Consider the following 20,811-nt stretch of genomic DNA (forward strand, 5'->3'; position numbering starts at 1 on the left):
TTTTCATCACACCAAAAGCCCCCTTATTTCTCTGTTTTCTCTCACTATGGGTAAATTGCCTTTTTCTAAAATTTCATACAAATGGAATTACAAAGGATTATTTTTTATACATGCTTTTACTCAATACAATGCTTTTTAAGATTCATCCATGTTTGGGAATACATCAGTAGTATGCAGCAGTAGTATTCTTTTTTTATTGGCATATAGTATATACCATGTGGATATACCACAGAGTACTTACTCATTAATCTGTTGTTAAGTGTATGGGTTGTCTGCAGTTTGGGGTTATTATGCATGAATTTGCTATATACAAGTTGGTGTCTACAAATCTTAGTGTGGATAGATGTTTTTATTATTCTCAGGTATTACCTAGGAGTGGAATGGCTAGGTCCTATGTTATATGTATAGGTTTCACTTTTCAAAACAATATTCTAGCCTTCCCAACAACAAAAAAATGCTAGTTTACAGAGTGACTGTGCCATTTTCCAGTCCCATCAGAAATGTATGAGAATTTCAGTTCCTCTAGACCCTTGCTAATATTCTGTATGGCTAGTCTTTTTAATTACAGCCATTCTAATGGATGTATAGTAGTATTTCATTGTGGCTTCAATTTACATTTCCCTGATGATTAATGGTGTTGAAAATCTTTGCTATGTGAATTGGTCATTTCTACATCTCTTTGCTTAATATTTTCTAAACCATTTGCCTACTTCTTTATTTTGTTTGTTTGTTATTCTGACATAAGAGTTCTTTATAAAACATGGAAAAAAGTCTTTCATCAGATATACATATTGCAAATATTTTCTCTCAGTTTGCGGCTTGCTTCTATTTGTTGGTGTTATTGTTTTTTTCATTTTTGTATTGGTATCTTTCACAGAGGAAATTTAGTTTTGATAACATCCATTTTATCAATCTTCTTTTATATTTTTTGTTTTGTTTAATCTAAGAAAACTTCTACCTATGTAGGAGTTTGATAGTTTTATATATTTACTTGTAGATCTACAATCATGTTTGAATCATTTTTGACATATAGTGTTAAGGTTCAATATTTGTTTTTACTTTTATTTTTGCAATATCCAGAGCTTTGAGCACAATATTTTAAAGACTATCATCATTTTTCCCATTGAATTAGCTAGAGCCGTAATACTGCCTTTTTCAAAATTAAATTGATCAGTTACATGTAAGTCTATTTCTGAAATCTCTATTTAATTGATATACACCCTTATGCTAATACCACACTGTCTTAATTATTATAGCCTTATAATAATAATAAAGTTAAGTAGCAAAAATCTTTCAACTTTGTTCTTTCATTTTAAATTGTTGAACTATTTCAGGTCTTTCACATTTCTATATAAATTTTAGGATCTTGTCAATTTCTTGAGGAGGGGATAAAAAGTGACTGTTGGTAGGGGCGCCTGGGTGGCTCAGTCGGTTAAGCGGCCGACTTCGGCTCAGGTCATGATCTCGCGATCCGTGAGTTTGAGCCCCACGTCGGGCTCTGTGCTGACAGCTCAGAGCCTGGAGCCTGTTCCAGATTCTGTGTCTCACTCTCTCTCTCTGACCCTCCCCCATTCATGCTCTGTCTCTCTCTGTCTCAAAAATAAACGTTAAAAAAAAAATTAAAAAAAAAAAAAAGTGACTGTTGGGTGTTACATCACTGAATTTATACACAAATTGGATCAATAATCTTACTAACAATTTAAGGTTTTAATTTAGAAACTTAGCAAAGTACTTCACTTACTTTGTTGTCTTTAATTGCCTCAAGCAATATTTTGTTATTTTATACACAAATTTTGTTAAGTTCATCCCTTAATATTTAATAGTTTTTTAAATTATATTTTCAAATTGTTACTTATAATATATAGAAGTAAAATTGGATCTTTCTTCCTAAACTTCCTTACAGTGCGGAAAGTGCCTATAGAAACATAGCCCAGATTATCATTGTACTCACCTCTTTGGTATTCCTTTTCCCAGGGATAACAACAATGGGCTGACTATTGACAAATGTAAAGACAATTGTTTTATCATTTCTTCAGTGTGCAGAACACTGCCTATTTTTAAGAAATGGTACATTCATATTTTTATGTACAGAAATTCAGAAGTAGAGAAATTAGAAGAGGAAAGTACTTTCAGGTGTGAAAACATAAAAACTTTGCTTGAGCTGGGGCTTACTGGGTGCACAGTTCTTGATGGCAGGTGCAGACACTTGGTACTAGGGATTACAGCTCCATATGCCCCCTAGGGAGGCATCTAAGGCTCCGGCACAATTTTCCCAAGCCTATTGGATATATACTTGAAATTGTGCCAAAATTCAAGGGTTTAGAAAGGTAAGGCATGGAGTTGGAAGGCTTCATTTAGCATCATTAAACCTTGATTATACTTGGTACTGTTAGTCTGTTTCACTAAAGGATTTTTAAAGTAGAAGTAGTCAACTTTCAAGGACAAAAATACAGCTGTTCAATAGACTGATGAAGAATGCAATTGTTTTCTAAAGGAGAACAGTGAATGGCTATTTATTATTGTTATTTTTTTAAGTAGGCTTCACGTTTAGCATGGAGCCCAAGGCAAGCTTGAACTCACAACACAGATCAAGACCTGAGCTGAGATCAAGAGTCAGATGCTTAACTGACTGAGCCACTCAAGCGTCCCTATTTATTATGTTTGAGCAAGCAAATAATTATGTTCTCCTTCAGAAAATAGAAAGTTTTGCTGAATGATGTCGCAGATGCTAAAATGCTCTGCTTGCCAGTGTGACAGGCATCCCCATATGAGTGGGTGGGTAGGGAGAGAAATGAAAGCAACAAGGGGAGTGAGGTTAAGCACCCATTTAGCCTCTCCTCTGACTATGGATCCAATGCTCCTTCTCAGAGAAATGCATTCCATATTGGAAAGCAGTATACTGCAAAGATGGAAAAGAGAAATGATAAGCCAGTTATGTTCATGATATAGGCCTTTGTGCTAAAGTTGTCTAATTAAGAAAACAGACAGGAGAAAATATTTAAAATATATAAAAAACTCATGCCAAAGAATTTTGAATGAGAATCAACAGAAGAAAATGCAAATTTGATACAGAAATTCGCTAAAGTCATAAGATTTATTAAAGTTGAAGACAGAGCAGTAAAAATACTTGTCCTACATGTTGACAGGAAAGATTTACCAGGTACATTGGAAAAGAAAAGCATGCTGAGCTTTTTAAAATTGGTGCATTGCCTGTGGTTCACACACACTAGAATTAATTGTCTTGAATATTAGTTATAGATGATGAGTATCAACCCCGTGCAGAGTCTTTCAGACTCTCCCTTCTGGAACAGCAGGAGAAATTCAAGCAAGCTGCAGCTTATGTGCCTGACACCGAAGGTACAGAATGTGGGCCTGACACTGAAGGGACAAGATTGTGTGCTAGACACTGCTGGTACAGAGTTGTGGGCCTGACACTGAAGGTATGAGGTTAGGCACTATCAATAGACTTCTGTTACAGTTGATTACCTTTCCTATTTCAACATTTAAATGGAAGATAACATTGGCTAAATGGTAAGTATCTCATTCTTTCTACTCATGTTGAGACTGCAGAAGGCTGTACGCTGCTGAAGGGAAAATTTAGCATGGAAGGAAGCACAGACTGTAAAAAGGTTTTTGTAAAGACGACAGAGTAGAAGTTAAAGGAAGAAAGAAGTGGACACAATTCGTATATTAGTGGCAATTAGGAAAGAAGGATGTCATGAAGTGGATCTTTAAAACTAATCTAAGAGGAAGAGGGAAATCAAAACTAAAACCAGGTGTCATAAAATCTTGCTAAAGTTTGGGTTTAAAAAAAAATGCATGAGCTTGAGAGAAAAATTGCAGAGAGTGGGTGGGAGAGGGGTTAAGGCAATTCTAACTCTGAATGTGATAGCACATAGACTTTAGACCTAGTTACTTTAATAGAAAAAAAAAAAACTATACTCACAAATAAAAAATATTTAAGGAGGAAAATGAGAATATGCTAATTACAATTTGAGAATAAATACTCTGAGCAGCATATACATGCAATAAAATGCCTAGAGAGAAACGTTCCAGAAATAAATAAATTAATTAACTTACAAAACAGAACAGAATATAAAAGGTAAAGGGAAACAAACTTTTGGCATACAGTTATCCAGGTTTAAGTAATTGATATTCAATTTCTGTAGAAACTTTGTTGGACTGGCTCATGGGAGTTGGATTGTAAATATGTATAATATGTAAATAACTTTTAATATACTTGAAGGATTTAAAAAGAGGGATAATAGATATGAAAGTGCTCTACAATGAATATCATTACAAACACTGGGAATGGTGAAAGGAATACCCAAAGAACATTTCCAATTCTTGTCTCATATCTGCTTATATGTATTTAATTTCCTGCATAGGGTCACTTACAAAATATAAACCCTTCCTTATTGAATTTATTTTCTTTCAACTTATCTTCTTTCAAGGCATTGTCTCTCAGAATTTCTATATAGTGAAGATTCATTTGTCTGCTTTTCTATGCTTATTGTTTTTGTCATCCATTTTAGGCACAAAGATTCTCAAAGGCAGGAAACATAACCATTTACATTTTCTGGTCCGGAAAAAAGTATATATTACATGACAATGCTTTTCAGAGATTAATTCACTAGGCGATATTTCAAACAATTCCATTTTGGAAAATAAATTCAATTTCACTTTCTTACATACAGCTTGTATCTTCTACTAAAATTCATGATAAAACTGGGTAAGTCTTTTTAATACATAGTCAACTCTCAATTACTAGGCAAACCGTGTTTGCAAATACTGAATGTTCTTCCAAAAATGTCATTTTCATATTTCAAGAATCTTGGTTCCCAGTCACATACTAACTATGAATCCAGCATTTATAGCTTTTAAAAATGCCAACCAATATCATCATGGTATAACCATCAAACTCCATTTTTGGTTTCGCTTTGATTAAATTTTGCCAGAACTACTTCTCACAAATTTTCTTCAGTCAGTCTGAAGTACTTGCTCACTTCTGCATGCTAACATTTAATATCAAGTCTTTACTTTGTGCCAGATCCACTTCCTGGAATAGCGCCCTAATGCAATATTTCTGTGTCAGTGATAATCCAAATTTGCAACAGGATAGGAAGCAACTTATATTTTTATTTTGGAATAATAATAATAATAATAATAATAATAATAATAATAAATACATTTCAAGGTGATTTTAAATATACATTAGCAATTAAGTTTCCAAGGAAGGATGAGAGAAGGGGGAATATTGTGAAATGGAACCTGAGAATAATAAACCAATCACCATGTTTTACCATTAAACTTCCTAAGAATTTCTCTTTTCTCCTATATCTCTAGATATCCATGTCCACTCTTTCAGTTCAGACCATCATCAACCCTTGCCTGGATTTAGAAGACCAAGATTTATAAGCCAAGGATTTGTAAAAACTTATTACTACCTAATTTTCCAATTTTAGTGTCCCTGCAATTCGTTTTCCATGTTTTTCAAGAAAAACAATGTTTCTAAAATGTAATCTTATCATGTTATCCCCCTACTTTAAAAACTCTTCACAGTGGTTCTTGATTATCTTCAAGATAATTACGATTTGTCACCAGTGCAACCAAAAGTCTTCCACTATCTGGTCCCCAGTCACTGCTTCATTTCTTCAGCAAATTTTAAGCCCCAATCTCTTGAATGTATTGGCAGGTATATGAGTGAACCATGTATCATTTCCAGTTCTATTTTATTTAGGAAGGGTATTAATTAGGACAAAAATGTTTTGTAATTCTGATAAGCTTCACTTTGTTTTTCACTTCTTTTATGACTTCAAAATTACTTTGAAAAGACACAGTGGTAAATTGGTAGCTATGAAATAGCTTTTTAAAAATATAATTAACTAATTAATATGACTTACTCAATATAATTGTTTGTAGAGGCAGAAATTTTACTCTAAACCTGAGCACTTCCTAATATCCTTAAGTTTATTCTCCTTTTTATTTTTAATTTTTTTAACTTAAAAAATTTTTTAATGTTTATTTATTTTTGAGAGAAAGAGACAGAGAAAGAGCACAAGCAGGTAAGGACAGAGAGAGAGAGGGAGACTTAGAATCTAAAGTAGGGTCCAGGCTCTGAGTTGTCAACAGAGTCCGATGCGGGGCTCAAACTCACGAGTCATGAGACCATGATCTGAGCCGAAGTCGGACGCTCAGCTGACTGAGCCACCCAGATGCCCCTCTCCTCCTTCTTTTTTAATTGTGATAAAAACAAATGAGATTTACCTTTTTAACATATTTTCTTTTTTTCACAGTTTTACTGAGATACGATTGATATATATATATTACTGTATAAGTCTCAGGTGTACAGCATAAAGGTTTGACTTACCTATATTGTGAATTGATCACAATAATTTTAGTTAACATACATCATCTTATGCAGATACAATAAAAAGAAATGGAAAAAAAGAGAAAAAAAATCTCCTAATAAGAACTCTTAGGATTTAGTCTAATAACTTTCATATGTATCATATATGCTACATATACATATTATATAGCATATAGCAGTAGTAACTATAGTCATCATTTTGTATATTACATCTCTAGTGCTTATTTAACAAAATTTTAAGTATTACATTAAGTATTACATTAGTATTGTATAAGTATATGTATAAGTAATACATTAAGTATTTATACAGTGTTATTAACTAGTAAACAAAACAGTATTAACTATAGGCACAGTGTTGTATAGCAGATTTCTAGAATTTATTCATTTTGCATAACTGAAATTTTATGCCCATTAAATAGCATCTTCCCATTTTTTTGTATTCCTAGCCCTGGTCATCACCATTTTACTCTGTTTCTCAGTTGTACTATTTTAAATACCTCATATAAGTAGAATTATATAGTATTTGTTCTTCTGTGACTGACTTATTACACTTTGCATAATGTTCTTTTTTTTTTTTTTTAATTTTTTTTTTTCAACGTTTTTTATTTATTTTTGGGACAGAGAGAGACAGAGCATGAGCGGGGGAGGGGCAGAGAGAGAGGGAGACACAGAATCGGAAACAGGCTCCAGGCTCCGAGCCATCAGCCCAGAGCCCGACGCGGGGCTCGAACTCACAGACCGCAAGATCGTGACCTGGCTGAAGTCGGACGCTTAACCGACTGCGCCACCCAGGCGCCCCTGCATGATGTTCTTAAGGTTCATCCATGGTGTCACGTATGGCAGGATTTCCTTCTTTTTTAAGACTCAGTAATACCCAATCATATGTACATATCACATTTTCTTTATTCAACTGTTGATGTACATTTAGGTTGTCTTTACATCGTTACTATTGTGAATAATGATGCAATGAACATGAGGATGGACATATTTTTTTGAGATCCTAATTTCAACTCTTTTGCATAAATACCTAAAAGTGAGATTGCTGAATCATATAGTAGTTCTATTTTTAATCTTTTGAAGAAACTCCACATTGTTTTCTATAGCACCCGCACCATTTTACGTTTCCACCAACAGTGTACAAGGGTTCCAATTTCTCCACATTCTCACCAAGAATTTTTTTTTTAAATAATAGCTACCCTAACAGATGGAAGGTGACATCACATTGTGATTTTGATTTGCATTTCCCTGTTGGTTAATTATGTGGAAAATCTTTTCATATGTCTGTATGTCTTCTTTGGAGAGATGTCTATTCAAGTCCATTTCACATTTTTTTCATAGCTATTTTTTGTTTGTTTTGGTTTGGCTTTTTGCATTGAGTTTAGGAGTTCTTTACATATTTTGGATATTAAAAACTTCTCAGATATATGGATTGCAAATATTTCTCCCATATTGTAGGTCACTTTTTCACTCAAAAGTTTGTTTCGCCATACAGAAGCCTTTTTAGTTTGCTATTGTCCCACTTACTTATGTTTACTTTTGATTCCTGTGCTTTTGGTGTCATATCCAAGAAATAATTACCAACATGGAGCTTTCCACCTAGGTTTTCTCCTAGGAGTTTAACAATTTCAGTTCTTATCTTTAAGTTTTTAATACATTTTGAGCTTACTTTTTTTTATAGTGTAAAACATAGGTCCAATTTTATTCTTTTCCATGTGGCCATCTAACCCAATTTGTTGAAGACACAGTATTTACCCCACTGCATTCCTTGTCAAAATCAGTTGACAATGTGGGGCGCCTGGGTGGCGCAGTCGGTTAAGCGTCCGACTTCAGCCAGGTCACGATCTCGCGGTCTGTGAGTTCGAGCCCCACGTCAGGCTCTGGGCTGATGGCTCGGAGCCTGGAGCCTGTTTCCGATTCTGTGTCTCCCTCTCTCTCTGCCCCTCCCCCATTCATGCTCTGTCTCTCTCTGTCCAAAAATAAAAATAAAAATAAAAATAAAAAAAAAAATCAGTTGACAATGTATGTGTGGGTTTATTTCTAGGCTCTTTATTCTGACCCATTGGTGTATATGTCTGCCATTATGCCAGTTTTGACCAAACTTAGACAGATTTTTTAAATCTGTTTTTATAGCAATAGACCTATATGAGAGTAATTTCTTAAGATTTAATATTAATACTTTGCTTTATCCATAATCTGCACCAATATATACCTTTCAAGTGAGGGAATCACAGAAAAAAAGAGTTATAAAATACCTGACTAAATGTTACTCAGCTACTTTTCTTGATAAAGTAGGAATAAGAACCCTGGCCATGTGAGATCTTGCCCAATGACTTCTACCACATGACTGACCACTGTTTCATATGATTAAGAAAAACTTACTATAGTTATAGTATATTGCAAAATTTTCCATTCTTCTGAATACAATTTCATAATTAAAGTATAAAAATAAAAACAGCAGATGGGAGAGAAAAGGGAGACAGCCTACTTTAGCAGCATTCCTTGGAGAGCTGGACAAGCAGACTGTGGGAACTGGAAAACAATGATCAAATTGCTAACGATGAAGTCACCAATCAATCATAATCAATTGACTGTCAAACCCCAATTTTGTTCATATTTCTCATGGATTGAAGTCCCTTTTTTATTTTTGTGAATGAAATACACAAAAGGCAAAGTTTTTGAGTAAAACAGACTGGAAGTCAAAGATTTAGAAATTCCCTTTTATCTCAATATTTCCCTGTGTCTTCAGTCCCTTATCTATATGATTTATATCATTCTTGCCTAATATAAAGATTCAAATTTTTATAGTTTGGAGAAAATTCACTCTTTACTTGTTTACTGCATAGTTTATATAATACCAATAAATTCTAAGTGTCCTATTTGAATGTAATTTGAGATTCATACATTACTGTGATAAAGGAGAAAATTAAATTCTTGTACCTAAAGAAAGCTACAAAAATTTGCATAATATATAAAAGAATAAAAGGTAACAAGCCACAGCCAATTGCCTAATCATAAAATTTATAGAAACAAGTTCTTTTAACTATATTTGATATATTCAATCACTTTTTTAACAAAATTTATAAAATTCTTACTAACCACATTAGGCAAAGTACTCTTCTAAACTTATGTATGCAGACGAAAACAAACAAAAAGCTGAAAGATCCAAAACACTTCAGAGTAGCTTTAAATGAATTTTAAACTCAAGTAAGATTCCTATTGTTAAACCAAATGACCACGGACATGTAAGAACATGGCAACTCCTTGAGAAAAGTTGTTGATGAAAATGGCAGGAATGGCAGGTCTGAGAAGAAGAGGCATGCTGGCGTTAAAAGTATAGGAGCAAGGTAGATAACAAATCAATATATGTGCACATTATATGTTAAGGAAAGTTCATTGCTGGGATAGACATTATCAAGCCATTACAGCACAATGGAACAAATGCATTTTCTACACTGGATACTGAGAATGACAATAATAGTAATAATTAAAACATCAGCTACTATATAATATTTACTTAGTTTACTTAAACTTCGTAATAACATGATGATTTTCTGTTATTCCCCAATTTTACCAATGAGGAAATGTATATTTTTTCTGGTCAAGCCACATGTCCAAAATTGTAGTTGATAAATCATAGAACTCAAACCTATCTCCAAGTCTTTTCATTTAATCTGTAATATTCCCTGCTTGTAGATATATGGTCATACTGTTGAGATTGCTTGAAGAACCATTAAATCTGTGGTGTATGAATACAGATGGAACAGATAGACCCTAGAGCAGATTAATAGATATTAGAATGAGAGAAAGGTGGAGAGTGGAACCAGAAAGCAAGACTCAAGCAGTCATGTTTGTGAATTTCTTTTTTTTACAGTTGAATAGAATTTTGGATGTCTTCTCAAAAAATATTTTTTTGCTTCCTTGTATGGTAAGGTGATCTTTAATATTATTAGCAATGCTACTGGGTTTCTTTGTCAATAATCTACAATCCCTGAAATGCTCCTTTGCCTTGCTTCTTGGCAACAAGTTCTTCATTAGTGCTCTTTATAATGCAAAAGTCATGAGAAATAATTTACAAGAAGTCTATCAGAGTAAACACAAACAACTCTATTTTATTCAGAATACTAAAAAATCCTATTTGCTTACAGTGATTTAGATAACACACAACAAAATAAAAGCTTTCCCTTGGATAATTATGTTTTTATTCAATTATCTGATTTAGCTGTCAAACCACTTAGGAAAAAAAAATCCTTCTGCAATGCACATAGAATAGATGTCTCAAAATGCCTAATGAATAAATCAATGGTTGAACAAAAGTATTTTAAAAAGGAAGTACTTACTTGGTTAGCCTCTCAGAGCACACTTGAGATAATGCATGCTTTCTTTGATTAATCAAAGTCTTTATATTACAAAACAATTATTATTCATCAAAAAATTGTGTCTTATTTTACTGCATATACGTATGTATGTATGAACCAATGAGAAATTATGGTTGCAAAAAAAAAAAAAAGCTACTGCAATCTTAGGATGGATTAAAACAAGCATCATAGAATCTAGTGGAGGAGACAATCCCATTTTTTCTCTTTACACCAATCAGATGATATGTAGAGGGATACACAATATGTGGGTGAAAACTTGATTATCATAAGAATTTTTTAGCTATTATAAAAAAGAAAAGGGCATAGACAGAGAAAAAGGAAAAAGAGGGTAAGGTCCCTGAAATTACATTACAAAAAAATAGAAGGTGGTATTTCCAACAGACATCTTAATGAAAGATCTACTCACTCTGAGTTAGACTCCAGGGGAGGGGCAAGTGTTAAGAATAATGTAAATCATAGGGATATTTGGAGGAGTAATTGCTTTCTCATTGTAGGTGGTGGAAAATAGCATGACTCCTAGCGATGGATAAGAAATTTGGGTTCTCAGGAACACAAGGCAAGTGGAGAAGAGGAGAACAAGAGTGTACAAATGCAGTAAAGAGCTAAATGAACAGATTGTGGCAGGCTTTGCTCATGAGTTTTACTTCATGCTAGTAAAAAGGCAATGAATGATTTTATTCATGAGAGTAACATGGTCAGATTCCTGTTTCAGAAAAACAAAACAGTGCAAGGGTAGTGGCCAGATCATATCCGCTAGAATTAAAGGCAAAGCATCATGTTTGACAGCTCTTAAAATAGTCCAGATGAGGAATGGTGAGGGCTGAGTCAAGGCAGGATAAATATGGTGATTTCAATTGGCTCTCGTTGTTCTCAATAGAAAAGAGAATTTAAGGGGTGAGATGAAAACTTTTATACTGTGTCTCTCCTAAGCAAGGAAAGTGTATTCACACTGAAGAATAATTAAAATACAGTCTTCCATCTTAATTGTGCCTGTGTGGAAGCCAGATTCTTCTACTATAACTGCTAGCTAAACATGTGATGTTGGATACCAGATATGTCCCTATTTTACAAAAGAATGAGCAACATCAGGAATTCAACTTTTCTAAAGGTGATATGCTCAATGCTCTTATTACAGGGGTGGCGGCACCTAATTACATTAATCAAAACAAATACAGTTTCTATCCTCAGAGATCAGTCAGTACACCTTGCCAAGGTAATAACATCTTTTTGTTCCTTTCACTTTTTTCCTCAAAGGCTGGGTTCCTTTGTTTCTGCCAATTCCAGATGCTCATTTCACGTAGCTCAGCATTTCGTCTTATTTCTTAAAGTGTTTCCAAAGTTTCTTAAAAGTTTCTGTAACTCTTTTTTTAATTTTATATTTTTTTAAATATTTATTTATCTTTGAGAAAGAAACAGAGTGCAAGCAGGGGAGGAGCAGAGAGGGAGACAGAATCCAAAGGAAGCTCTAGGCCCTGAGCTGTCAGCACAGAGCCTGATGCTATGCTGGAACCCACAAGCCATGAGATCATGACCTGAGCTGAAGTTGTATGCTTAACCGACTGAGCCACCCAGGCGCCCCAGTTTATGTAACTCTTAATCTACCAAATATTCTAAGTTTTGTAATTATCCGTAATTCAGGCTATTTCTTCCTTTTCACAGATCTGATTTTACAAAGCATGAAAGAGTTCTTACCTAAGATGTGTTTCCTTGGCTCAGTCAACTAGTATTTAAATAGTGCTGCCCCTAATTCCTGGTAAAATATCATTTTTGATTTTTAGCATTTAGAGCCTGCCCATAAAACTTATCAGGAAGAGAAGAGTCTCTGAATTTATTGCCTGTTCTTACTTTAAAATTGCTATCAATGAAATTAAGTCTTAACTACTAGATTCAGTGCTACCTAATTACCCATTTCTTCATTTTATAACTTTACTACATGTAATTTTATTAATGGAGATTCAAGATATCCTAATTATAACAGGACATGTAGAAATGCCTATTTTTATATCAAGTAAGCTGAGAATTATAAAAGCATATCAATATATATTAGTTAACACCCTGCTTATTGTGTGCAAAACAGTCAGTACTTCTAATGAATGCCATTGTGTTTGATGGGCATTTATAGATTCTTTTTTAGATTCTATGGAGATAATCCACAAATTCCTCCAGAATTAACATGTTCTAAAAATTCTTCTCTAATCACAGAGTCTACAGCTCCTCAGCATGGAAATGTGGTTTCAAATATATGATGGCATCTTATTACTTTCCCATTATTATATTTTTAATGAAAAATAGTTGCCACAATGTTATATTAGTTTCAAGTGTAAAACAAAAAATGTGGAAGCTTCACGAATTTGCATGTCACCCTTGCACAGGGCCATGCTCATCTCTGTATCGTTCCAATTTTAGTATATGTGCTGCCAAAGTGAGCGCTACTTTCTCATTATTTAATGTAAATATGGTGATGGATTATCTACATGGAAAGCACTCCAAGAAGAGAGAACATGTTATTTGCTGTTGAAAGACTCTGAAATAACAGTGACAAAAAATGTTATACCACAATGAATTGCCCAATCAAAATGGGAAACAGAAGAAATGCGTGGTAGAAGAGAGGACAGGGCTAAGACACTTGTCAGGTAATGTGTATTTTTCTGAGGCTCTGGCACCAGCATTTTTTTAATAATTTATAAGTTAGTTTCACCATTACAGCAAAGATTTTCTGAAAAACCTCATTGCTTTTTTTTAGAAAAGCATTTGAAATATTTAAATAATAGATATTTCATTGGTTAATGTCAGATATTATCATATATATCCAAAAGAAATATTTTAAACTTAATTGCTTCATCTATAAATATTTTGTTTCTAACAGATGTAGTAACCAAAATACCAACTATTTGAATATTAATAGATCAAATAAGAATTAACATTTTATTTATTTTCCCGGATATTTAAATATAGTCTAAGTTTTTAAGTTAAAAGGCATATGTTTTCCTTTATTGTGTAAATGTTTCCTTTATTAAAATCTTCATTTTCATATAAACTAGATATTTTCTGAAATATTTTTTCTTCCAGTGTTTTATTTTTCAATCTTTGCACCATTTTCATATTGCTTAAATTATTGTATGAGTTGAATACCTAGAAAGATAGGCCACTTCTCTTAAGTACTTTTTTGAAATATTCTTGTTATTGCCAACACTTAACCAAATTCCTTCCACATACCTCTTACCCCCACAAATGCTGTTGGGGTTAGAGGTGACTTACAATTTTTATGTGATATACAATTTTGCAATTTTAAAAACTCTGAATATCTGTGAAAAATGTGATACACATGAGTTTTAAACATGTTTTCCTATACAAAGTAATTGTAATTGCTTTCCAACTCTTTTAATCTCTGATTGTACTGAGAGACTAAGAGAAAAATTACCAGGTGTACTTACAACTGCAAAGAAAAGACCCCCCCCCCCCTCCTGCCCCTGTTTCCGAAACCTGCCCCTGTTTCCGGTTGCAGTCTGACACAAAGGCGGGAACCAATCAAGTTCTGCTGAATGGTTTGAAATAAAGGCAGGAACAAATCAAGTTCTGCTGAGCATTCAAATTTAAATGTCAACCAATAACAGCTCTGTAACCTCAAAAAAATCCCTAACTTGTTTGTGCCTGTCTATAAAAGAAGCTGTAAGATCCTTGCTCGGGGCCTCTTAGCGTCGCCGGCAATGAGTGCCCGGAGGACCGGGTTCGAACCTACAATAAACGACCCTTGGTGCTTGGCTTTGGCTCTGGACTCTGGTGGTTTGTTTTCGGGGGGTCTCTTGAATCGGGGCATATCAGTACCAGTATTGCCATGAGCTTATTTCAAGAGTAGAGATGTAAGAGGAAATATTAGTGCATTTTCTTGAACCTAATTTCCTACATTACGTAAGTGATTGCAAAACATAAAAGTATATTTCTTCAATTTTTTCAATTATCTATTATAATTATCAATTATAATTCTAGCATCTATATATTTTTGAAATGAACTTTTTCTATTCTGAATTAGTGAATGTGCTAGAATGTCTCTTTAAGTGGTAACTCCCCAAACTTGGCATCTTTATTTGTTTGCATATTTTTTTTTTTTAACGTTTATTTATTTTTGAGTCAGAGAGAGACAGAGCATGAACAGGGGAGGGGCAGAGAGAGAGGGAGACACAGAATCGGAAGCATGCTCCAGGCTCTGAGCCATCAGCCCAGAGCCCGACGCGGGGCTCGAACTCACGGACCGACGTGGGGCTCGAACTCACGGACCGTGAGATCGTGACCTGAGCTGAAGTCGGACGCCCAACCGACTGAGCCACCCAGGCGCCCCTAGTTTGCATATTTCTTTTTTTTTTTTTAATTTTTTTTTCAACGTTTTTTATTTATTTTTGGGACAGAGAGAGACAGAGCATGAACAGGGGAGGGGCAGAGAGAGAGGGAGACACAGAATCAGAAACAGGCTCCAGGCTCCGAGCCATCAGCCCAGAGCCTGACGCGGGGCTCGAACTCACGGACCGCGAGATTGTGACCTGGCTGAAGTCGGACGCTTAACCGACTGCGCCACCCAGGCGCCCCTAGTTTGCATATTTCTAAACTAAGCTGGGAACTACCTTTTTTTTCATTGCATTGCTTTGGTGCTTTCTAGTATGTGGTTACAGCATATTTTTATAGCATTCTTAGGTCTCCTGATTCAGCCTTAGACATGTTTTCTAGCAACAGACTCAGTTATCTTCTGAAAAAACAGTTTTGAGGGTAGTGGGAGGGGAGTTGTCCTGGATGACAGTTCAATCCAGGGTGGGCTTCTTGCTACAATGTTTTTCATGTGTGAATATCTACTTATTTAAAAAAAAAAACAAAAAAAAAAAACTTCAGACTGAGATCTGTTTACTTGCTCATTTGTTTCTTAAGAAAGGTTTGGGGGATAATAACTTCTTCAGAGTAAAGTCATGATTCACCACAAAACAATATCAATACATTGTATTTCCCTTTAAAAAGAAGTGATCAGTATATTAGTCTCTGTATTTGGAAGTTTGATAGAAACATTTGCCGTATCACACAACAGAAATTTAATCATGAGCCCTCAAGTGCTAGTTAATAACAATCCAACAAACTCAAACAATTGAGATAAACCTTGCATAGGTAACAACACAGATTCTTGAGTCAAACAGACCTGCCTTTCAGTTGTAATCCTGCTATTTACATGCCTGTAACTGTGAACCACTTACCTCAAATCTGTTATTCTTAATTCTATTATCTTTAAAATGTGGATAACAGCAGCATACTGAATTCAATTCAACAGTATCTATTGAATTCAATTATTGGAGTAATAAATGACAATTTATGTGAAGCAGTTTGAACAATGCCTAATACAGAGTAAAAGCTCACAAATTGGTAGTTAAAAACAAGATGAGGTAAAGTTGTATATATTTCCCATGGCTAAAATTTCAACACCAAAAAACATAAATTTGAATGTTAAGTATTCTATATTAAATTAAGTATGAAATAGTTTAAGTAGAAAATGTCACAGAATGCTATCACATTCACCAAAAGTAATTTTTTTACTACAAATAAAAACAGCAACAACAAAAAAAACAAAACCCAAAAATGAAAAACAAAAACAAAAACAACAAAAACTCACACCATAAGTTAAATATGCATTTACAACTTAAATTTCAATAAGCATTTAAAGTTCTACAGAACTATCTGTTTGAAGGAAAAGAAGGCTCTATTCTCTGTTTTAACTTAATTTCTAAGAGGAGTTGTTCTTGTGCTTTGGCGAGTTGAAGGAGCTTTGAAAGTTAAGGATAAAGCACAAATATTTAAGACAAAGAAAAAATTTGCAGGTAATTGCAGACTCTATTAAAGCCTTAATTAAAGGGCACTAGGAAAGCGAATTAGCACATCTGAGATTTTAATCAAACTGCTATTTCAACCAATTTATTAATTGACTCCAGGATTAGGCTGTAATGTGCACTGTTAAGATTATATTCGTGATCTGAAAACCCTACGACTATATCTCACTATTCTTATCTCAGGAATAACCGAGTTGAAATATGCATTTAAAAGGGATCTCCTAATTTTATAGGGATGCTTGTAGATCTTGCAAGAGCACTGGTCATTCTATGCCTACAATAGCTAAACCTATATATATATATAGATATATATATACACACACACATACATACATATATATATATATATATATATATATATATATATATAAAATTTGGATTTCAACATTCACTTGTTGAGTGACTGAATGCTTACAGATATTTGGATTCATCTAAAGACAAAAGACATTCTTGACTTAAAATATAGTTCAAACAAGAGTTATAGCAGTCTATAATACAACATAGAGCCTATAGTTAATAATACAGTAGAGTGAATTTCAAAATTTGTTAAAAGATTTCATGTTAAGTTTTCTTACTAGAAAAATTAAATAGCAAAGTGACATAAAGAAATGGTGGAAAGGATGGATATGTTTATTACTTTGATTGTCCTTACGGTATCATGGGTGTATTCATATGTCCAGACACATCAAATTGTATACATTAAATATGTGTAGTTTTTTTGTGTGTGCATGTCAATCATATCTCAACAAAACTATTAAAAAATGTTAAAAGAAGGTACTTCTGCATTCTTGGCAGGAATAGAAAAAAAATATTACATATATAAAAATAAAATTCATTTTTAAATATCTTAAAGATAATTGTAGTAAAACCAAAAGGCATTTTCAAACTACATGCAACAATCCTATAAATTCCAATCTTAATATAGGACCTTGTCTTCATCTGTTTGGGCTACTATAACAAAATACAATGCATCAAATCACTTATCAACAGTACACACTTTTTCTTACAGTTCTGTAGGCCGCAAAGTCCAAGATCAAGTCACTGGCAGATTCAGTGTCTGGTGAAGGCTTCTTTCTATCTGTCCCTCTTTTAGTGATAACCTCATGTGGCAGAAAGGATGAAGGATCTTGCTGCAGTCTCTTTTATAAAGGCACTAATCCCATTCATCCTTATGATGACTCTTCCCTCATGACCTAATCACCTTTCAGAAGTGTCACTTCGGGGTACCATCACTTTGAAGATTAGGTCACAACATAGAAATTTTGAGAGGACACAAACATTCAATCTATAGTGGGCCTAATTTATCCTGAAGTCTTCAATCAGTAGATTACCCTACTGTATTTTCTGACATACAATAAAAGTGAAGAAACACAATTTCACATAGTCTTCTATATATACATGTATATACATGGACATGTATATATTACAGAGTGAAAGGGACTCCCTTCTACTGTAAAAAGGTTATGTGTTACTCTGCTTGAAGTCAAAGGGAGCAAACTGAAATCCCTTATAATTTTTTTTTCCTCAGGTGATTTTTAACACCTGCTTATGTTCTTACCTCACTAGATAAACAAGAAAATACTCCTTTACTTTAAATATAGTGTTTTTGAATTCATGATGCATTTTAAAGTGTTTGGAAAACACAAGCAAAAGGCAATTATAAATTTTCCAGTGGCTAGGCATTTTCAGCTTTAACAACAAGAGTTGCACCAACTCGGAAGTCTCCAGTTGTTAGTGAGATTAACCAGTAGGGCCTGTTGTAAGAACAGATTTAATTTTTTATTTTTTCATATAGCAGTGATTAAACATAAAGATTTTGACATTGTCAAACAAGTGTATTAATCATGCCTCTTTGTTTTTTGTATTTCTGAAGCTTTGACATCTGGGGCCTTGCTGTCCAGGACAGACTGCTTCCCTCAAGGGCTAGCCAATTCCTAGAGATAGTAAAGGATTCACCTGTAAGAGTGTCTTTCTTTCTTTCTTTTTCTTTCTTTCTTTCTTTCTTTCTTTCTTTCTTTCTTTCTTTCTTTCTTTCTTTCTCTTTCCTTCTTTCTTTCCTTCCTTCCTTTCTTTCTTTTTAAATGTTTATTTTTAAGAGAGAGAGAGAGCGAGCGTGAGCACGTGTGAGCAGAGAGGGAGAGACAAGATCTGAAGCAAGCCCTGTGCTGACAGTGGAGAGCCCAAAGTGGGGCTCAAACTCATGAACCTTGGGATCCTGACCTGAGCTAAGTCAGATGTTAACCAACTGAGCCACCCAGGTGCCCTTAGAAGGGTGTCTTTCATATGTAAACTGACCAATCCAGCTCTTTTATCACTCTCCAGGACTCTTAGCTTCCAGGCTACTATTCACCTGCCCCTAATCACTCAGAGCCAGGTACCAGACAATCAGAGAGAGCTGCTATACTCCAGAGCCCACTGAAGTTACTTAACTAGCCCATCATAAACTTGCTTTCCCGTGTCGTCCATTCCTTCACATGGAAACCACAGTAAAGGTTCTTGTCCATGCTTTCCTCCTGCTCCTTCTACCTCCTTACTGATCCTGGTGCTTCACCATGTGATACCTGCACATGTGTATGCCTCCTCCTCTTAGAAACTGTGAATAAAAAGCTATCTTTTCAGTGTCACTTGTCTCCTGATCTGTTGGTTTTGTCATGCCTAATTAATGAAAAAATCTAAAATTTAAAACAATGAGCATATAAAAAAAAAAAAAAAAAAAAAAACAATGAGCATAAAATTCTTGTACCATTAAGGAAACAGACACATCTTCCCATTTCTAGGCATGGTGTGACTTCCTGGTCATACCTAATACTGAAGTAAAGAAAAAATGTTGCTTTAAGTAAATGTTTTTAATAGTTTCATGTTTTCCATCAATCCATCAAAGAGCTAGAACTCCTTCTACCAACAGTTATTTTATGTATGCAGCAACAGCTCAAGTTGCACCTGCCAGAAGCAGTCTGATGAAAATACACCTCAATATCCCACAATAACCAATCTTTTTCAGGCTCTTACCTTAAGAATTAAAGGTTCTTTCACTTGCGCTCATAAGGAAAAATGGTTGAGGTACCCAGGACCAGTGAGTACTTGTGTATACATAAAGATTCTTTAATTCAACATTGCTACTGGAAAAATTACATATATGAAAACAACTTAAAGACTTCCTACCTGTCACAATTCTTTAACATTTAAAAAAAATTTTTTTTAACGTTTATTTATTTTTGAGACAGAGAGAGACAGACCGTGAACAGGGGAGGGTCAGAGAGAGAGGGAGACACAGAATCTGAAACAGGCTCCAGGCTCTGAGCCATCAGCACAGAGCCTGACGTGGGGCTTGAACTCATGAACCACGAGATCATGACCTGAGCCGAAGTCAGACGCTTAACTGACTGAGCCACCCAGGTGCCCCTAATTCTTTAACATTAAAGTAAACATGCAATGTTTCATTTTCACTTTACTATTCTAAAAATTTCCCCCTTTCCACATCTAAGTCCATAGCCTTTCTGTTTTTTAACACTGCCCTTGGTCCAACCATATTCAGGTGCAGATTTCTAACATTGCAGGAGCAAAAATGATTTTCTCACTCTCAATGTGCCATCACACACCAGCATGACAAAATAGATAATTAAACTTAATATAGTAGACATCATGGGTTAGACTATTTTATTTATTATCTTTTCAATATGTTTAAGTTCAAGAGCTGATTGACACTGGACAGTGGCTGACATTGATGGATATAAAAACTACCTATGGATTATTTTAAGTACTTTTATAGCCACCATTTCTCTTCATCATTAACTACTCTCTGCATGGCCATCCATTTCTATGTTGTCAGTTAAATAAAGAAAACTGCATGTGGTTGAGTAGATCAATATTATTGACTTATCAAATAAGATTGATATGTCCATAATGAGTTTAAAAATGTTTTAAGACTAATATATTATGAAAATAATTGCCTATCATCATTACTGTGACTAAATAGCCCAATAATCATCAACCAACCACCTGTTGATAGTGATGTGATAATTGCTCCTTCAATTTGACCATTTTTATCTTAACGATTAATCAATTTTTAAACGGTCTTAATTCAACTACCTCCATTTCTCTTGTTATAATTCTTCCCTTTCTATAAAGATCTTTGTGTTCCTCTAAACTGCTGCAATAGCTTTCTAGCTAGTCACTCTACCTGTATTCTCATGCTTTAATAAATCAT

General features: G+C 34.3%; 1 long non-coding RNA gene and 1 other non-coding gene across 2 annotated transcripts in view; both read right to left on the bottom strand.

Annotated features, from left to right (window-relative positions):
• LOC131503748 (uncharacterized) overlaps positions 1-20,811 on the bottom strand; it is a 151,430-nt gene that overhangs the window by 11,153 nt on the left and 119,466 nt on the right. The gene's annotated exons all lie outside the window — the stretch shown is intronic.
• LOC131505802 (U6 spliceosomal RNA) lies at positions 13,074-13,176 on the bottom strand. Its single transcript, XR_009258575.1, has one exon. It is a non-coding gene; the product is annotated as a U6 spliceosomal RNA (small nuclear RNA).

The sequence above is a fragment of the Neofelis nebulosa genome, chromosome 2 (genome assembly GCF_028018385.1).
Source record: "Neofelis nebulosa isolate mNeoNeb1 chromosome 2, mNeoNeb1.pri, whole genome shotgun sequence".
In the NCBI taxonomy this organism is placed as follows: Eukaryota; Metazoa; Chordata; class Mammalia; order Carnivora; family Felidae; genus Neofelis; species Neofelis nebulosa.